The following is a 14,432-nucleotide window of genomic DNA, read 5'->3' as shown; positions in this document are numbered from 1 at the left end:
ACAAATTTTGCCTGAACCCAAGTAAAACTGAGCTTTTCTGGGTCCCTAACACAAGTAGATACATACCTGACATCAAATCTCTTTTAGGAAGTATGAACCCCCCTCAAATCACAAATCAGGAACCTTGGAATACAGTTATATTCAATACTTACTCTGATTCCCCAAATCCAAGCAACTTTCAAGAGCTGCTTCTACTATTAGACTTTAATCCACAGACTTTAATCCACAAGATAATACTCGGAGAATATCCAGACTATATGATAAATCTGATCGACCTCCCAGTGAGGGAAGGGCCGACAACGAAGTGATTTTCTTCTTTTTACAGCAGCGCTGCAGATGCGAGGCGCCACGCTGGGGTGGACAGAGCTGGAACCTGGTTGGCAGGTGGGGACTGCGTCGGGGGGGGAGGCGGCGTCACACTGGGGTGGACGGAGCTGGAACCTGGTTGGCAGGTGGTGACTGTGTCGGGGGGGGGGGGGGGGTACGCAGTGGCGATCTGCCCTGGGTGTCAAGCAACCACGGAACGCCACTGCCGTTCTCTTATGTGTTATTGTGAGCAAATTGCTACAAACTACCACTGTAGTAAAGATGGAATGCTTTCACATTCTATTGAATAGTGCAGTTTCATTATTGCTGCTGGTGGGAGCCTGAAATACAAAAGAAAAATAAGAAAGAAAAGGCTACAGAATCAACATCATATAAAATTGGAACCTTTGCTCTAATATTTGCTTATTGGGTTGCAAAGAATTATAGACTACAAAGGGTATATATGCAGCTCATGTTGGCACACACAGTGGAAACAACCTTTTTATGAATATACAGTACACGTGGAAAAAATGAGCAGCACAAACCCAGCAGTTTCCATGTGTAAGTGATGCCATATGTAGTTGTGCCATTCTACAAGCCTATACATGTAAGCAGTGCTTTTTATGTGCTGGTATGCGCCGGTACGGTGTACCGGCACATTTTTTGTCCGTCCGGTGGTTTGCTGGAGCCGGCACGCAAGAGCCGGTTGTTCTTCAGGGCAAGCCGGCTCTCCTCCTTCCCTCCCCCAAGCTAGAGGGTCCATACCTGAAGAAGGCAATGGATTATTCGGGGCAGGCAGAAAAGATCCCCAGTCTTCCCTGCCCGCACTGACCCTCCCTCGTTGCCGGAACGCTCTTTAAAAATGGCCACCGAGACTTCCAGCGGCAGCCTCGCGAGACTTCTGCTGAAGTCTTGGAGGCCGCCCTTGTAAGTCTTGGTGGCCATTTTGAAGAGCGATGCAGTAGCGCCACGGGAGAGTCAGCGACGGCAGCGGGCAGGAAAGATGGGGGATCTTTCCTGCCTGCCCTGAAGAATCCACGACAACCTAGGTAGCTGGAGGGGGCAGGGGAGCGAGGAGAATCGCTGGGCATGGGTGGCTGGAGGGGGCAGGGGAGTGAGGACAATCGCTGGGTATGGGAGGCTGGAGGGGGCAGGGGGAGAGGAGGGTTGCTGGGCATGGGTGGAGGGAGGGGGGCAGGGGAGAGAGGAGAATCGCTGGGCATGGGTGGCTGGAGGGGAGGTAGGGGAGAGAGGCCAATCACTGGGTATGGGTGGCTGGAGGGGGCAGGAGAGCGAGGACAATCGCTGGGCATGGATGGCTGGAGGGGGAGCGAGGAGTATCACTGGGCATGGGTGGCTGGAGGGGGGGCAGGGGAGAGAGGACAATCACTGGGTATGGGAGGCTGGAGGGGGCAGGGGGAGAGGAGGGTTGCTGGGCATGGGTGGAGGGAGGGGGGCAGGGGAGAGAGGAGAATCGCTGGGCATGGGTGGCTGGAGGGGAGGTAGGGGAGAGAGGCCAATCACTGGGTATGAGTGGCTGGAGGGGGCAGGAGAGCGAGGACAATCGCTGGGCATGGATGGCTGGAGGGGGAGCGAGGAGTATCACTGGGCATGGGTGGCTGGAGGGGGGGCAGGGGAGAGAGGAAAATCGCTGCTGGAAGGGGGCAGGGGAGAGAGGACAATCACTGGGCATGGGTGACTGGAGGGGGGCAGGTGAGAGAGGCCAATCGCTGGGTATGGGTGGCTGGAGGGGGCAGGTGGCTGGAGGGGGCAGGGGAGCAAGGACAATCGCTGGGCATGGGTGGCTGAAGGGGGCAGGGGAGCAAGGAGAATCATCCACCCCGAGTGCACGTCACTCGGAGCTGCGTCAGCCTCGCTGGTTCCCTGCTCTCTCTGCCCCGGAACAGGAAGTAACCTGTTCCGGGGCAGAGAGAGCAGGGAACCAGCGGGGCCGGCACCCCCAGAGCGCGTGCACCCGGGGCGGACTGCCCCCCCCCCCCTTCCTACGCCAGTGCTGCACTGGAAGGTCCCTCTTTGACTCTTGGGATTTGCTTAGCCTTGGCCTTCTTGTTGAGGTCTCTCTCCATTTTGTCCCGAATCTTCTATCTCATTGTTATTATAGGGGATAGCATTTACCACCAGATTCTATAAAAGGCACTCAAATATCTGTAACAAAATTTGGGTGCAATCCCAAGATGATCATGCAAACTAATTGATTAGCAAGTCAATTAACATCAATAATGATATAATCAATTATTAATGTTAATTGCACTCTATTCTATAAGTCTGGGCACCCAAATTCCATAGAATGCAACCCAAAAGGGGGGAGAGGCATGGGTGGATCAGGGGCATTCTCAAAAGATATGCACAGTGTTATAGAATTCTGGTGATCCATGCCCAACTTGTGCTCCAGGATTTACACCAAGTTTCAAATGGTGTAAGTCCTCTCACCAAAGCTGGGTGCAAGAATCCTTGCTAGGTTCTATCCTATAAAGGTTGCTTATCCCAGTACCTATTTTTCAGCACCATTTACTGAATCTGGCCCCTAGTTTATAATCAATGTCTTTCCAGACTTTTTGTTCATGATACAATATGATTTTGATGTAGATGGGCTCACAGATGACTTTAACAATCACCTCTTTCAGCAGGAGGTCAACATCTGCTTGTGTAAAGATGGCCTTTCTAAGAAGGGGTTGTCTCTTGGCAGCCATTGTGCATATACTTATAACTTGTGTTTGTGGTAAGCATACATGAACCCTATCAGCTGGGGAAGAGTTTTCCTGTATTCCAATTAATATTCCAATTAATAGCGGTAACTTCACCCCATTACATTTAAGAACTGCTAGTTGAGAATTTTCTCTGTTATTGCCTTGCTAAGAGGTCCTTTAACTATGGCACACTAATGGAGTTAGCATGCGCTAATGAATTAGTGTGCACTAAATGCTAAGAAGTCCATAGGTATAAAATGGGTTTCTTAGCATTTAGCGTGTGCTAATCATTAGTGTACGCTAAATCCATTAGCGCACCTTAGTAAAAGGACCCTCAAATTCAGAGTACATGTGCATGCATATGAGGTTTTTTACTAAGATATGCTAATGGATTTAGCGTATGCTAAATGCTGCACAGCCTAATGTATACCTATGGGCTGTATGACACTTAGGAATAGATTCTATTTTTTAAAAATGGCACAAAAAAAATTCCTGAGGGTGGGAAAAGCTCCCCAAGCCTCTTATACCGGGCGCCTATGCATGTGGGTATGGCCTATAAGGCAACAAGGGTACCTGCTAACAGAATTGTCTACATAGAGGCCTTCCCTTCAGGTCAGTAAACATATCACCAAAAGATTGTATATACTATTAAGTGGGACAATCAGTGACATGCCAGTGGGAAGGAATGTTATGGATATGTCTCTACAGCAGGCCACACATGAGGAGAGGGATCCAGTTTGTCACACCATTAGGCCAAGTCCCTGAGGTTGCTGTCTGAGGCCTATATACTACATATGAGCTAGTTATAGAGGATCACTACATGACAAAGGAGAGAGTGCAGGGAGTAAGGCAGTGGCAAGGTATGTAAAAACTACATTCTGGTAGTCTCAGTCTGGGTAGATGTGTCCATCTAGCTAACACCCCAAAAGACTCCTCATTGATGGTCAGTCAGTGGGTTCCCTTGGCCAGATATGGATCAGCCACTTGCCTTCTTCTTTGCAGTGTGCCTTAGTTTTCTCCATTTTATGATCAGATCTTCTGTATCCTTTATGAATTGGAAGATGCAGGGCTACTTTTATCAATGAGGAAAGGGGGCAGCTACCCAAGGCCCTTGCATCTAGGGTGCTCAGCCACCCCATTGTCCATTTTCTCTCTTTCTCTTCCCCTTTGTACCCCAAAAGTCCTACATCTCTCTGTCTACCTTCTGCCTGCCCACTCCCCAAAGCCTGTACTTCTCCATTGCCAGCAGCAGCACCAGCAGTGATTAAAATAGGAAGCTTTCTGCCAGAATTAGGGGCTTTCCTCAAAGCACATCCTGCCCAGTCTGATGCAACTTCCAGTTTTCTGTATAAGCAGAACACATCCAAGGAAAGGCCCATTGCTGGTAGAAGGCTGCCTGTTTTAATTGTCTCTGCTTCAGGTGCTGGAGAAGAAATACAGAGGACTGCAGAGAGGGGGGAGAGTTTGTGGAAGGGAGAGAGAAAGATGCAGGACCCACATGGGGGTGGTGAGGGGAGAAAGAGAAAGAGAGTGACTGGATTGAAGGAAGGAAAGAAAGGAGAGAGATGTCAGACTACGTGGAACAGGCTGTGGAGATATGTGACACCTAGGTTGAGTCAGGTAGGGGAATAGATGAGGGGAGGGGAAGGGAACATGGAAAGAGACAGAGCAGAAGCTGAATATGGAGAGAGATGAGGACAGTGGTGTGCTGGAGCCAGCTCGCACCGGCTCACAAGAGCCGGTTGTTAAATTTTTTAACATCTTCCCTTTTGAGTATTGCAGCTTTTCCTCTCAGCTGGGCTGAAGTTCTGGCCATCTCCTTACCTCAGAGGTGGCTAGATACAGACTCTGTTTGTAGAAAGCAACAATTCTTTCCAAGCAACTGAACTACTGGAAAACAGGAGAGATGAGGAGTCTGAGAGGGCAGATGCCAAAAAAAGAGGGGTGAGGGATATAGGGACACAGGGCAAATGCTAGAAAAGGGGGGGAGATGGGGACATAGGGCAGATGCTGAACGTGGAGTTAGGATATGGACAAGGATACAGAGGGGAGATGCTGGACAGGGATAGAGAGAAGAAGAATGGTAGACATGGAGAGAGAAGAAATGTCAGATGGACAGGAGGCCCTGTAAAAACAAAAGAAATAGAGAAAAACAGAAAAGAGACACTTTTTGTTCTACTTTGGTCCAAGTATTTTATTTTGAATTTCATATTAATTGGAATATGACAGTTTTTGGAAATGCACATATCTGGAATCCTTTTTAAAAATCAGCGTTACATTGGCCACGCTCCAATCTTCAGGACCTATGGATGATTTTAATGACAGGTTACAGATCACTAGCAACAGATCAGCAATTTCATGTTTGAGTTCTTTCAATACCCTTGGTTGTATGCTATCTGGTCCAGGTGATTTATCACTCTTTAACTTGTCAATTTGGCTCAGTACATCTTTCAGGTTCACCAAGATTTCTTTCAGTTCCTCTGCGTTATCACCCTTGAAAACCATTTCTGGTACAGGTAGATTGCTTACATCTTCTTCCATAAATACCAAAGCAAAGAATTAATTCAATCTCTCTGTAATGGCCTTGCCCTCTCTGACTGCTCCTTTTGCTCCTTCATGATCTAATGGTCACATGGATTCCCTCGCAGGCTTTCTGCTTCTGATGTACCTGAAAGAGTTGTTACTATGAGTTTTTTTCTCCATGGCAAATTGTTCTTCATATTCTCTTTAAGCCTTCTTTATCAATGCTTTGCATCTAGCTTGACACTGCTTATGTTGCTTCTTATTTTCATCATCAGATCCTTTTCCCATTCTATGAAGGATGCTCTTTTGTCTCGAATAGCTTTTTTCACTTCACCTTTTAACCATGCTGGCTGTCGTTTGCTCTTCTTTCCACCTTTGTTAATACCTGGAATACATCTGGTTTGGGCTTCCATGATGATATTTTTAAACAATGTTCACACTATCAGCTTCTTTTTATTTTGTCATAGTCACCCTTTTGAAAATGAAATGCTGCTACAGTAGATTTCTTTAGTGACTTCACTCCAGACATCAGATCAAATTTGATCTTGTCATGATCACTGTTTCCCAGTTGATCCAACACCATTTCCTCTCCTACAATGCCCCGCATTCCACTAAAGGCTAAATCTAAAATAACTCCTCCTCTTGTTGGTTCTTGAATCAGTTGCTCCAAGAAGCAGTCTTTTATTATATCTAAGAAATGTACCTCTCTAGTACTCCCTGATTTATTCAGTCAATATTGGGGGTAATTAAATCAAACAATGTCTCTTTCTACCACAACTACAACTTGTTAGCAAGCTACACCGGCCAATTCTGGGCAATGCACATAATGTGGAGAAAAAAAGACATCAGGTATAACGGACCACCTCTTTGTCAAAGGACAAGCCTTTTGTATAACGAGGGGACCGTATCAATCACGTGTCTTGAAAAAAACTCCACACTATTTTTTACAATCCAAACTTGCCACTAGCTTAACCATGTACCTTGTCAACACTTGTAAAGGAGATTCAAACAACAAACTCTAAATGCAAAAAAGAACTTGGAAAGAGTACTTATCTTCACCGGAGAATTATCTTGCCTAATAACTCCAGCTTCACTGTCAACGTACTCCACATCTAATAAATCAAAATCCCGACAGGGTTACCCTGTTTCGCTAAATTCAAGCTGCTTCAGGGGAATTTTTAAGAAATCCAAGCTTAGATGTCTCGCCGTCTCCCTTAATCTCTGGATCAAAACATGGCTTGTCCTTTGACAAAGAGGTGGTCCGTTATACCTGATGTCTTTTTTTCTCCACATTATGTGCATTGCCCAGAATTGGCCGGTGTAGCTTGCTAACAAGTTGTAGTTGTGGTAGAAAGAGACATTGTTTGATAATATATTCTACCTATTCCGGTTTTTTGAACTCAGGGGTAATTAAATCACCCATTTAGCAGGGCACACTCTTGACCTTATTATAACTAGTGTTTTTTTTGCAATCAACGATAATGAATTTAGTTCTTATGCCACTTTTCTAGACTGACCATTATTTTATTACTCACTTATCCATCTATTGCCCCAGGAATAAGATATAACTTATATTGTGAGTCCATTAGGGACAGTGCAAAGTACCTGAAATAAAAATTGTAAACCACATAATTGCCTCAGGGTTCACATAAAAACACCTTACCATTCCGGTATTCACAGGGACTTACTTAATAATCTTGCTATGCAGAGCAAATGCTGAAAATAAATAATTTATTGAACTTTTCACTATGATATCCATCTTCTCTTTTACCGTATGAATAAAATCACAGACTGAGCTGGTGCTACCTAATAATGGAGTTGCATATCAGGATCACGCAGTCAAACTTGTTAGGCAGAATCAGAGGGGAGGGGGTGGCTAATTGGTGGGCTTTTGTTCAACAGCTGTTTGGACATATTGGTGGACTTTTGTTTCAGTTTCTGTTTGATGAGGAAGGAGGTTTTCCTGCCCTCCCCAATTTTTGTAATTTTTTTATAATGGTTTGAGTGAAGAGGTTTGTTGCAGCTTATGGCAGTTGAGAATTGTGATGTTGATGGTGAGATAATCATTTTGAACACATTCAATTACTTTACTGTCTATACTGCTCAGATGGAGACCTTGAAAGAGTTTTGTAAATTTGTTGATATTAATTGGCAGTTACACTATTACAGCAAAACCAGATGGCTTAGCTTATCTCCAGCTATAAAGAGGTTACTGAGGTTATTTCCTGTGTTGAAGGAATATTTTCTTTCTGTAAGTCAGCCACCAGTTATGATCAAGAATTTGTTTTTAGAATAATTTTCAGAAGTTTACCTTTGGCTCTTAGTGGAGCAATACAGCCTGATTCTTTGTGGAGACAGAGATAAGAGACAGAATAAGGGTAATAATATGCACTCTGGTATTTTTATTTACTTATTGCATCCCTCTGCTAATGCACAGCTGAGCTCCCTTTTCTCGTCCTCTGAGCCCTCCAAAACCCACTGTCCCCCACTGCCCCCCACTACAATAGACTTTATGGGTGAAGGGGGCATCTATATGTGGGTACAGTAGGGTTTTGGTGATCTTGGGAGGGGTCACAGGTTCCACCACAAGTGTGACAGGTAGAGGGAGATAAGGATCTGAGTACTCCTCCAGGGACCTGCATGCTACTCTATCTGACTTTAACATTTACAGCTGTCATAGATGCTGGTAAATCATATTTTGTTCATATTTTGGGGGGAGTGGGAGGTGGGTCAGTGACCACAGGGGGGTTCTCGGGGGGGGGAGTTACCCCTGATTCTGTTCAGTGGTCATCTGGTCATTTGGGGCACCTTTTTGTGCCTTATTCATTCTAAAAACAGGTCTAGACCAAAACGTCTTGGTTTCAGTCCTGGACGTTTTTGTTTTGTTACATTATGGCTTTAAAACATCTACGTATTAGGCATGCCATAATCCCACCTACAAAATGCCCCAACACACCCCCTTGTGATTTTAACGTACTGCTGACAGACTTTATAGAAAAACATCTAAAAATAGGTTTCAAAAATGCTGATTTTGACATTTGTCTGAGAAAAACATCCAAATGCTGCTTTATGCCACTTTTTAGACATGTTTCTCTTTTGAAAACGAGCCCCATAGTTAATCTGACTTCCTATAATGAACAAAGTGATCTGACAGCATGATAAAGTGAGACTGTATCACAAAGATAATTAGGGGTAAACCATACATATGAAAATGGTTTTGAAGAAGAGTGCAAGAGTTTCATAGCAGAGATTAAGTTGGTGTTCCAAGAGTGCATTAATTATTTGGAAAAGTGGCTGAAACCTTTTAACAAGTTTCAGTGCTTATATGTTTAATTAAAATAAAGGACAGTACATTTGATGAACTATTGCCATGAATATTGTATCTGAAGAAAAGGAGTTACTGTGGATGACATACAGTTAGTTGACCAATACTGCAATCTTAAATTGTTCAAAAAAGAGAGTGATCATTTTTTAAAGGCCTCCTGTATGAACGGCATTTATACTTCCAAAGCTGCCAGAATTGAAGTTGTTTCTCAGAGTTGCTTAAAATTAGCAATTTTTTCTTTTGTCTTCCTGGACTCTATCAAAGAAATTATCATTACAAAGTACAGCATGAATAATGCTTCTTGCAAAAATATTCATGCATATATTATTGGAAATGAAGATTTGCTGTGCAACATTGGCTTTTCTGAGAAATAAAATGCTTAAGAATGTAGGTTTTTCTTGTTTTGTATGCAGTTTTTCACTGCAATGTATGAGACTCCAAAAGGTTGTCTGTGCCACGTCATCCTTTGTCCTTCTTTCCTTCTATTTATGATCTCCTTTGGATGATCAAGTATCTGGTAACCCTATCTTTGGGAAATTTTTGAATATAAGATTAACCACATAGAAGTAATTAACCAACATAGAAGACATAATGTTAATTGAGGATATTAACTTAGAAAAATGGGTGGGGGAGAGATCAAAGATGGTTAGGGCTGAGTAAGACACTTCAGCAGGAGCTCCAATCAACTTTTACCTTTACTTTCTGGAATTTTCCTTGCAATGGTGAAGAGGAAGGGTGGCTCCGAGGTGAAGTCAAGGGATTCCCCCCTCTTCATTGATCCAGCAAACTTTGCAGTGGATGATGGGACCTCCTGTATTAGCAATAACTTCAGACGTGGTCCTTGAGGGGAATGACGAGGGAGTGGTATCCCAGCTTGAGGCTACATTGAGCCCTGAAAACAAATCCTTCAGTTCAGCTGGGAGTTCTATCCTTCCAGTGGGGAAGCTTGAATATATGGCCGGTGACATGGGAGTTGGATTGGCTTCTTCCCTGGTTGGTCTGGTCTCCTCGATGGCTATGCAGCTTGGCCCTGGAAGTAGCTACAACCTGAAGAAAGCATAACGCAATGTGAGGAAGGAGTGGAGGAGTGGCCTAGTGGTTAGAGCACTGGTTTTGCAATCCAGAGATGGTTGGTTCAAATCCCACTGCTGCTCCATGTGATCTTGGGCAAGTCACTTAACCCTCCATTGCCTCAGGTACAGAACTTTAGATTGTGGACCTTCCTGGAACAGAGAAATATCCAGAGTACCTGAATGTAACTCACCTTGAGCTACTACTGAAAAAGGTGTGAGCAAAATCTAAATAAATGCATTATTATAATAATAAATAAATAATACTGGCACTGCAAGGTGAAAATGTTGGGCAGTTTCAGTATTCTAGCCCACCTAACCCTCAAAAGGAACATCTTTAGGGGAACTTGCAAGACCAAAGCAGTTGAGAGAACTGAATAATAAAGCTTCATCTGTAGAAAATACTGTTACAACAATTAATAAAGTCTATGATATAGCACTAGAAATTATGGTTTATATTTTATTAATGTTTGATATGCCATTCTCAACAAACATGTCAGAACAGTTTACAATTAATAAAAAACATTTTTTTTCAGCTAAAGACCTAACAATTTATACCAGAATGTACTTCACAGTCAATCATAATTAGAAACAGGTCATAAACACATCCTACATCTAACAATCACACACGCAACCAAGATGCTCATTGGTACACTTACAATGTAAATTTCATGTCCACATTACTGTACAGAACCTTCCTCATTTGACGTACATTTTTGGCAAGCCAAAAGTATGTGTATAATAATGTGTTTTTAAAAGGGCCTTAAATATTTTATGAATGGACTCCGCTTTTTTTCTGTTTTGAAAATGGCTATATTCTCCACTTGAATTTTGGACATTTTTAGCAAAGTCACAATAGACCGAAACGCCTCGCTAGAAAGCCAAGCAAAATGTGTCACAAAGAAAATGTTCCACTCAATGTGGAAATTCAAACATATAAAACCTTTCTTGCCAAGGAAAATATTTTGCAACTTGGTACAATCAATGGTACTGAGCCACCTAGACTACTGTAATGGAATCTATGTGAGATGCAAAGAAATAATCATAAAGAAACTCCAAACTGCTCAAAACACCGCAGCCAGGCTTATATTTGGTAAAATGAGATTTGAAAGCGCCAAACCCCTACGAGAAAAACTGCATCGGCTCCCAATCAAAGAACATATTGCGTTCAAAATCTGTACTCTGGTTCATAAAATCATCTACGGTGAAGCCCCGGGTTACATGTTAAACTTCATAGACCTACCAACTAGAAACACAACAAGATCAACACGCACATACCTAAACCTTCGCCACTCAAGCTGCAAAGGACTCAAATACAAATCAACCAATGCTTCCAGCTTCTCCTATATAAGCATGCAACTTTGGAACGCACTACCAAACACCCCAAAAACAATGTATGAGCTACCAAAACTTCTGGAAATCACTAAAGACTATCTTATTCAAAAAGTCATACCCTAATGATCCAACTTAAATGCCTGAATCCTGCAACACAACGATATTAATACTTAAACTGGACACAACGCTTCCTCCTTTCTATTCCCTTATGTGTCTGTCACACATGCACCTTATTATACCATAATATCACTCTGTATTTGTCATACCGGAAAGACGATCGCCTCAAGGTACTATGTAAGCCACATTGAGCCTGCAAATAGGTGGGAAAATGCAAAAACTTCAGTAAACAAGGCCCAAAGTTTTCAGCTGAAAATTCACAGAAATTTAGAAGCCTGTTTCAGGCACATCTAGGGTACAGAAAGTTGCTCTGATTCATCAGCTGTCCACTGAAGGAATTAAGGCATGGCAAGTCCTTAATCCTCCAGTGGTGGTGGTCCCCTTCCCTCTCCCCTAACAATGAAATCAGAAAGGGACACCAGGCTCTATGACAGCTTCAGGTGTTATAGGCATTCTTAACAAACCAGAAAACAAGTCTGAGGAGTAGCCTAGAGGGGTATAAACCAAGGGACCTGAGTTCAAATCCCATTTCAACATTTTTTTAAAGAAACTGTGAGCTCTGCAGAAACAGAGACATACTTACTGTACCTAAATACATAAGATACCTGCAAGCCTTAAGGATATTGAAGTAGTGTACATGAAGGTACAGTAGATATTTTTCAGTTCCCGGAGGGCTCACAATTACAAAAAAAAAAAAAAAAAAGAGTTAAAGTGGGATTTGAATCTGGGTCCCTTGGGTTACAGTCCACTGCACTAGTCACTAGATTGACCCTCTACTCTGCAGGGACATCTGTATGACCATTTTCTAAGAATTCTGCTATGTCTCTTATTTTCTCCCATTCAAAATTTGGATGTTTCAGATTGTAAAATGGATACTCATGCTGGACATTTCCAGAGCATGGATGTCCATTTCACATATTTTTAAACAGGCTGTATCATGTTTGAAAATACATGTAAAATGAATGTCTGGTATGTTCTGACTTGGATGCCCTTTTTGAAAATGCCCCTCCACTTTTCTAAATTTAGGTATACTGATAATGTGCCTAAATTTAAGAAGCCTCATTTAGGAGCCTATCACTGAAAATCAGTACTAGACTTCTGTGTGTGTGTGTGTGGGGGGGGGGGGGGGGGGGGGGGGGGGGGGGGGGGAGGGGTTTTTTATCCTAAATCCACCTGTGTTGCCACTCCTTTTTTATAATCCTAAATTTAGGTGCTTAGTGACATTCTGAGCATACATTTGGGCACGCAGTCCTAGAAAATTGTCAGAGGAACCTTAACCCTTTGAAAAGGGATACCTATATTTACCCATGTTAAGATTTTTGAATGTAGGCATCCATATTGTTACATGTCTTTTGGGAATAATAAAACAAAAAGACAATAGCACCTCTGATAGCTGTGTCCATTTTTTTTTTGGTAAGTTAGGGCTCCTTTTACAAAGTTGTCTTAGCATTTTTAGTGTGCTCTAAATGCAACGGACACCCATATATTCCTATGGGCATCTCTAGCAATTAGTACCACTAAAAATGCTAAGATACCTTTGTAAAAGACCCTCTTAGGGCCCTGTTTACTAAGCAGCATTATAGGCACATTAACATCTTTAACGTGCGTTAACCATGTACACGCATTAGTCATGTACGTGCCTACAATATCCCTATAGGCGCCTACATGGTTAGTAAACAGGGCCCTTAGATTGGTAAATCTATGCTATATGACTAGGCAGTTATCATGTAGTGCTGTACCTCAAAGAACTCTACCTGATTCATATATGAGAGTACTAAGGAATAAAATATACCAATTAATAAAATGAGTAATAAATAAGTGTTTTAGAAGTATACAGGAATGGAAACCAGAACTTGGATTTTTCTATTTCCTTGGGCAGTGAATCTACAATGAAATTAACATTATCAGATTGATATCAATAGAAAAATAGAAGGCATTGTTACAGTTTCAATTGTAAGATGGTGTAGCATAGAAGCAACCCTTGGACAGAGATATCTGACAAAAGGACACTGTTTGCACATTATATTAACAAAGACACACTGAACATGCCGTAGTATGCAGTCTTCATCTTTTATTGTTAAAAGTACAATAAAATTAATAGTGACTTGAAGAGTCCTTAAACCTGATCTGGGGATTCTTCTAGCTGACAAAAGCAAAAGCTGAGCAACTACAGAAATCTATCTTCGAATGAATAAGATTCTGATTAAAAAGCAAACACAACAGGACACTGATAAAACAGGTAGCAGGATTACATTCTTTGTATGAAATGATGCTTAGCCTAGCTGCCTTGTTATTGCAGCAAGCAGCTTCTGCAGTTTTATGTTTGTGACCTTTGAGGAGGGGTTACCAAAATAAATCTCAGCATCCTATAAGTTTGAAGAGTCATCTTGTTCCCTGGGAATAATTTATGCAGTAGTTTATGTAGAAACAAAATTTTAAAGAGGAATAAAATGAATGGGCTAGATCTTCTTCCTGAACGGTCACCGGGTGAAGTTAAGTACCCTCATTGCATATCCATAAACATAGCAATACTGAATATGTAGATTGACTTGTGATCAATCCGGCATTATCCATTTAGTTTAAACTTGCTATTTAACAGGCCTCAACTAAATGGATAACGCATCCAGATGGCTGAACATCATCACTATCTGGGTAATTTTTAGAGCTGCCTCCTGGGTGCTAGAACTGCGTGGTCAAGCTCCCTTTTAATTACAGACACTTTGAATTGTTCAGATAAGTACATGAATGAATTGAGTCCTGAAGTCTCTATCTTGTTTGTACATCAACATTTTTGAGTTATGGACTTTCATCACTTAGGGGATTTAAACTCATTGATTATACTAGTGCTTCACCCTATGAAAACAACATTCAGGACATTTGGAAACATTGTAGCCTTGTGCTTTAACTGAAAAGTTTTCCCAACACATATTTAAATTATTAATTTTGATTTCTATTACAACATGTATATCCACAGGTTTTGTTTAATATATTCACATATTTTCACTTGTGTCTATCTTGTCTCTGGCAATGCTCACTGTTATAGGGATA

The sequence above is a fragment of the Microcaecilia unicolor genome, chromosome 1 (assembly GCF_901765095.1).
Source record: "Microcaecilia unicolor chromosome 1, aMicUni1.1, whole genome shotgun sequence".
Taxonomy (NCBI): domain Eukaryota; kingdom Metazoa; phylum Chordata; class Amphibia; order Gymnophiona; family Siphonopidae; genus Microcaecilia; species Microcaecilia unicolor.
The sequence above is the reverse complement of the archived record's forward strand: the minus strand, read 5'-3'. Positions refer to the sequence as shown.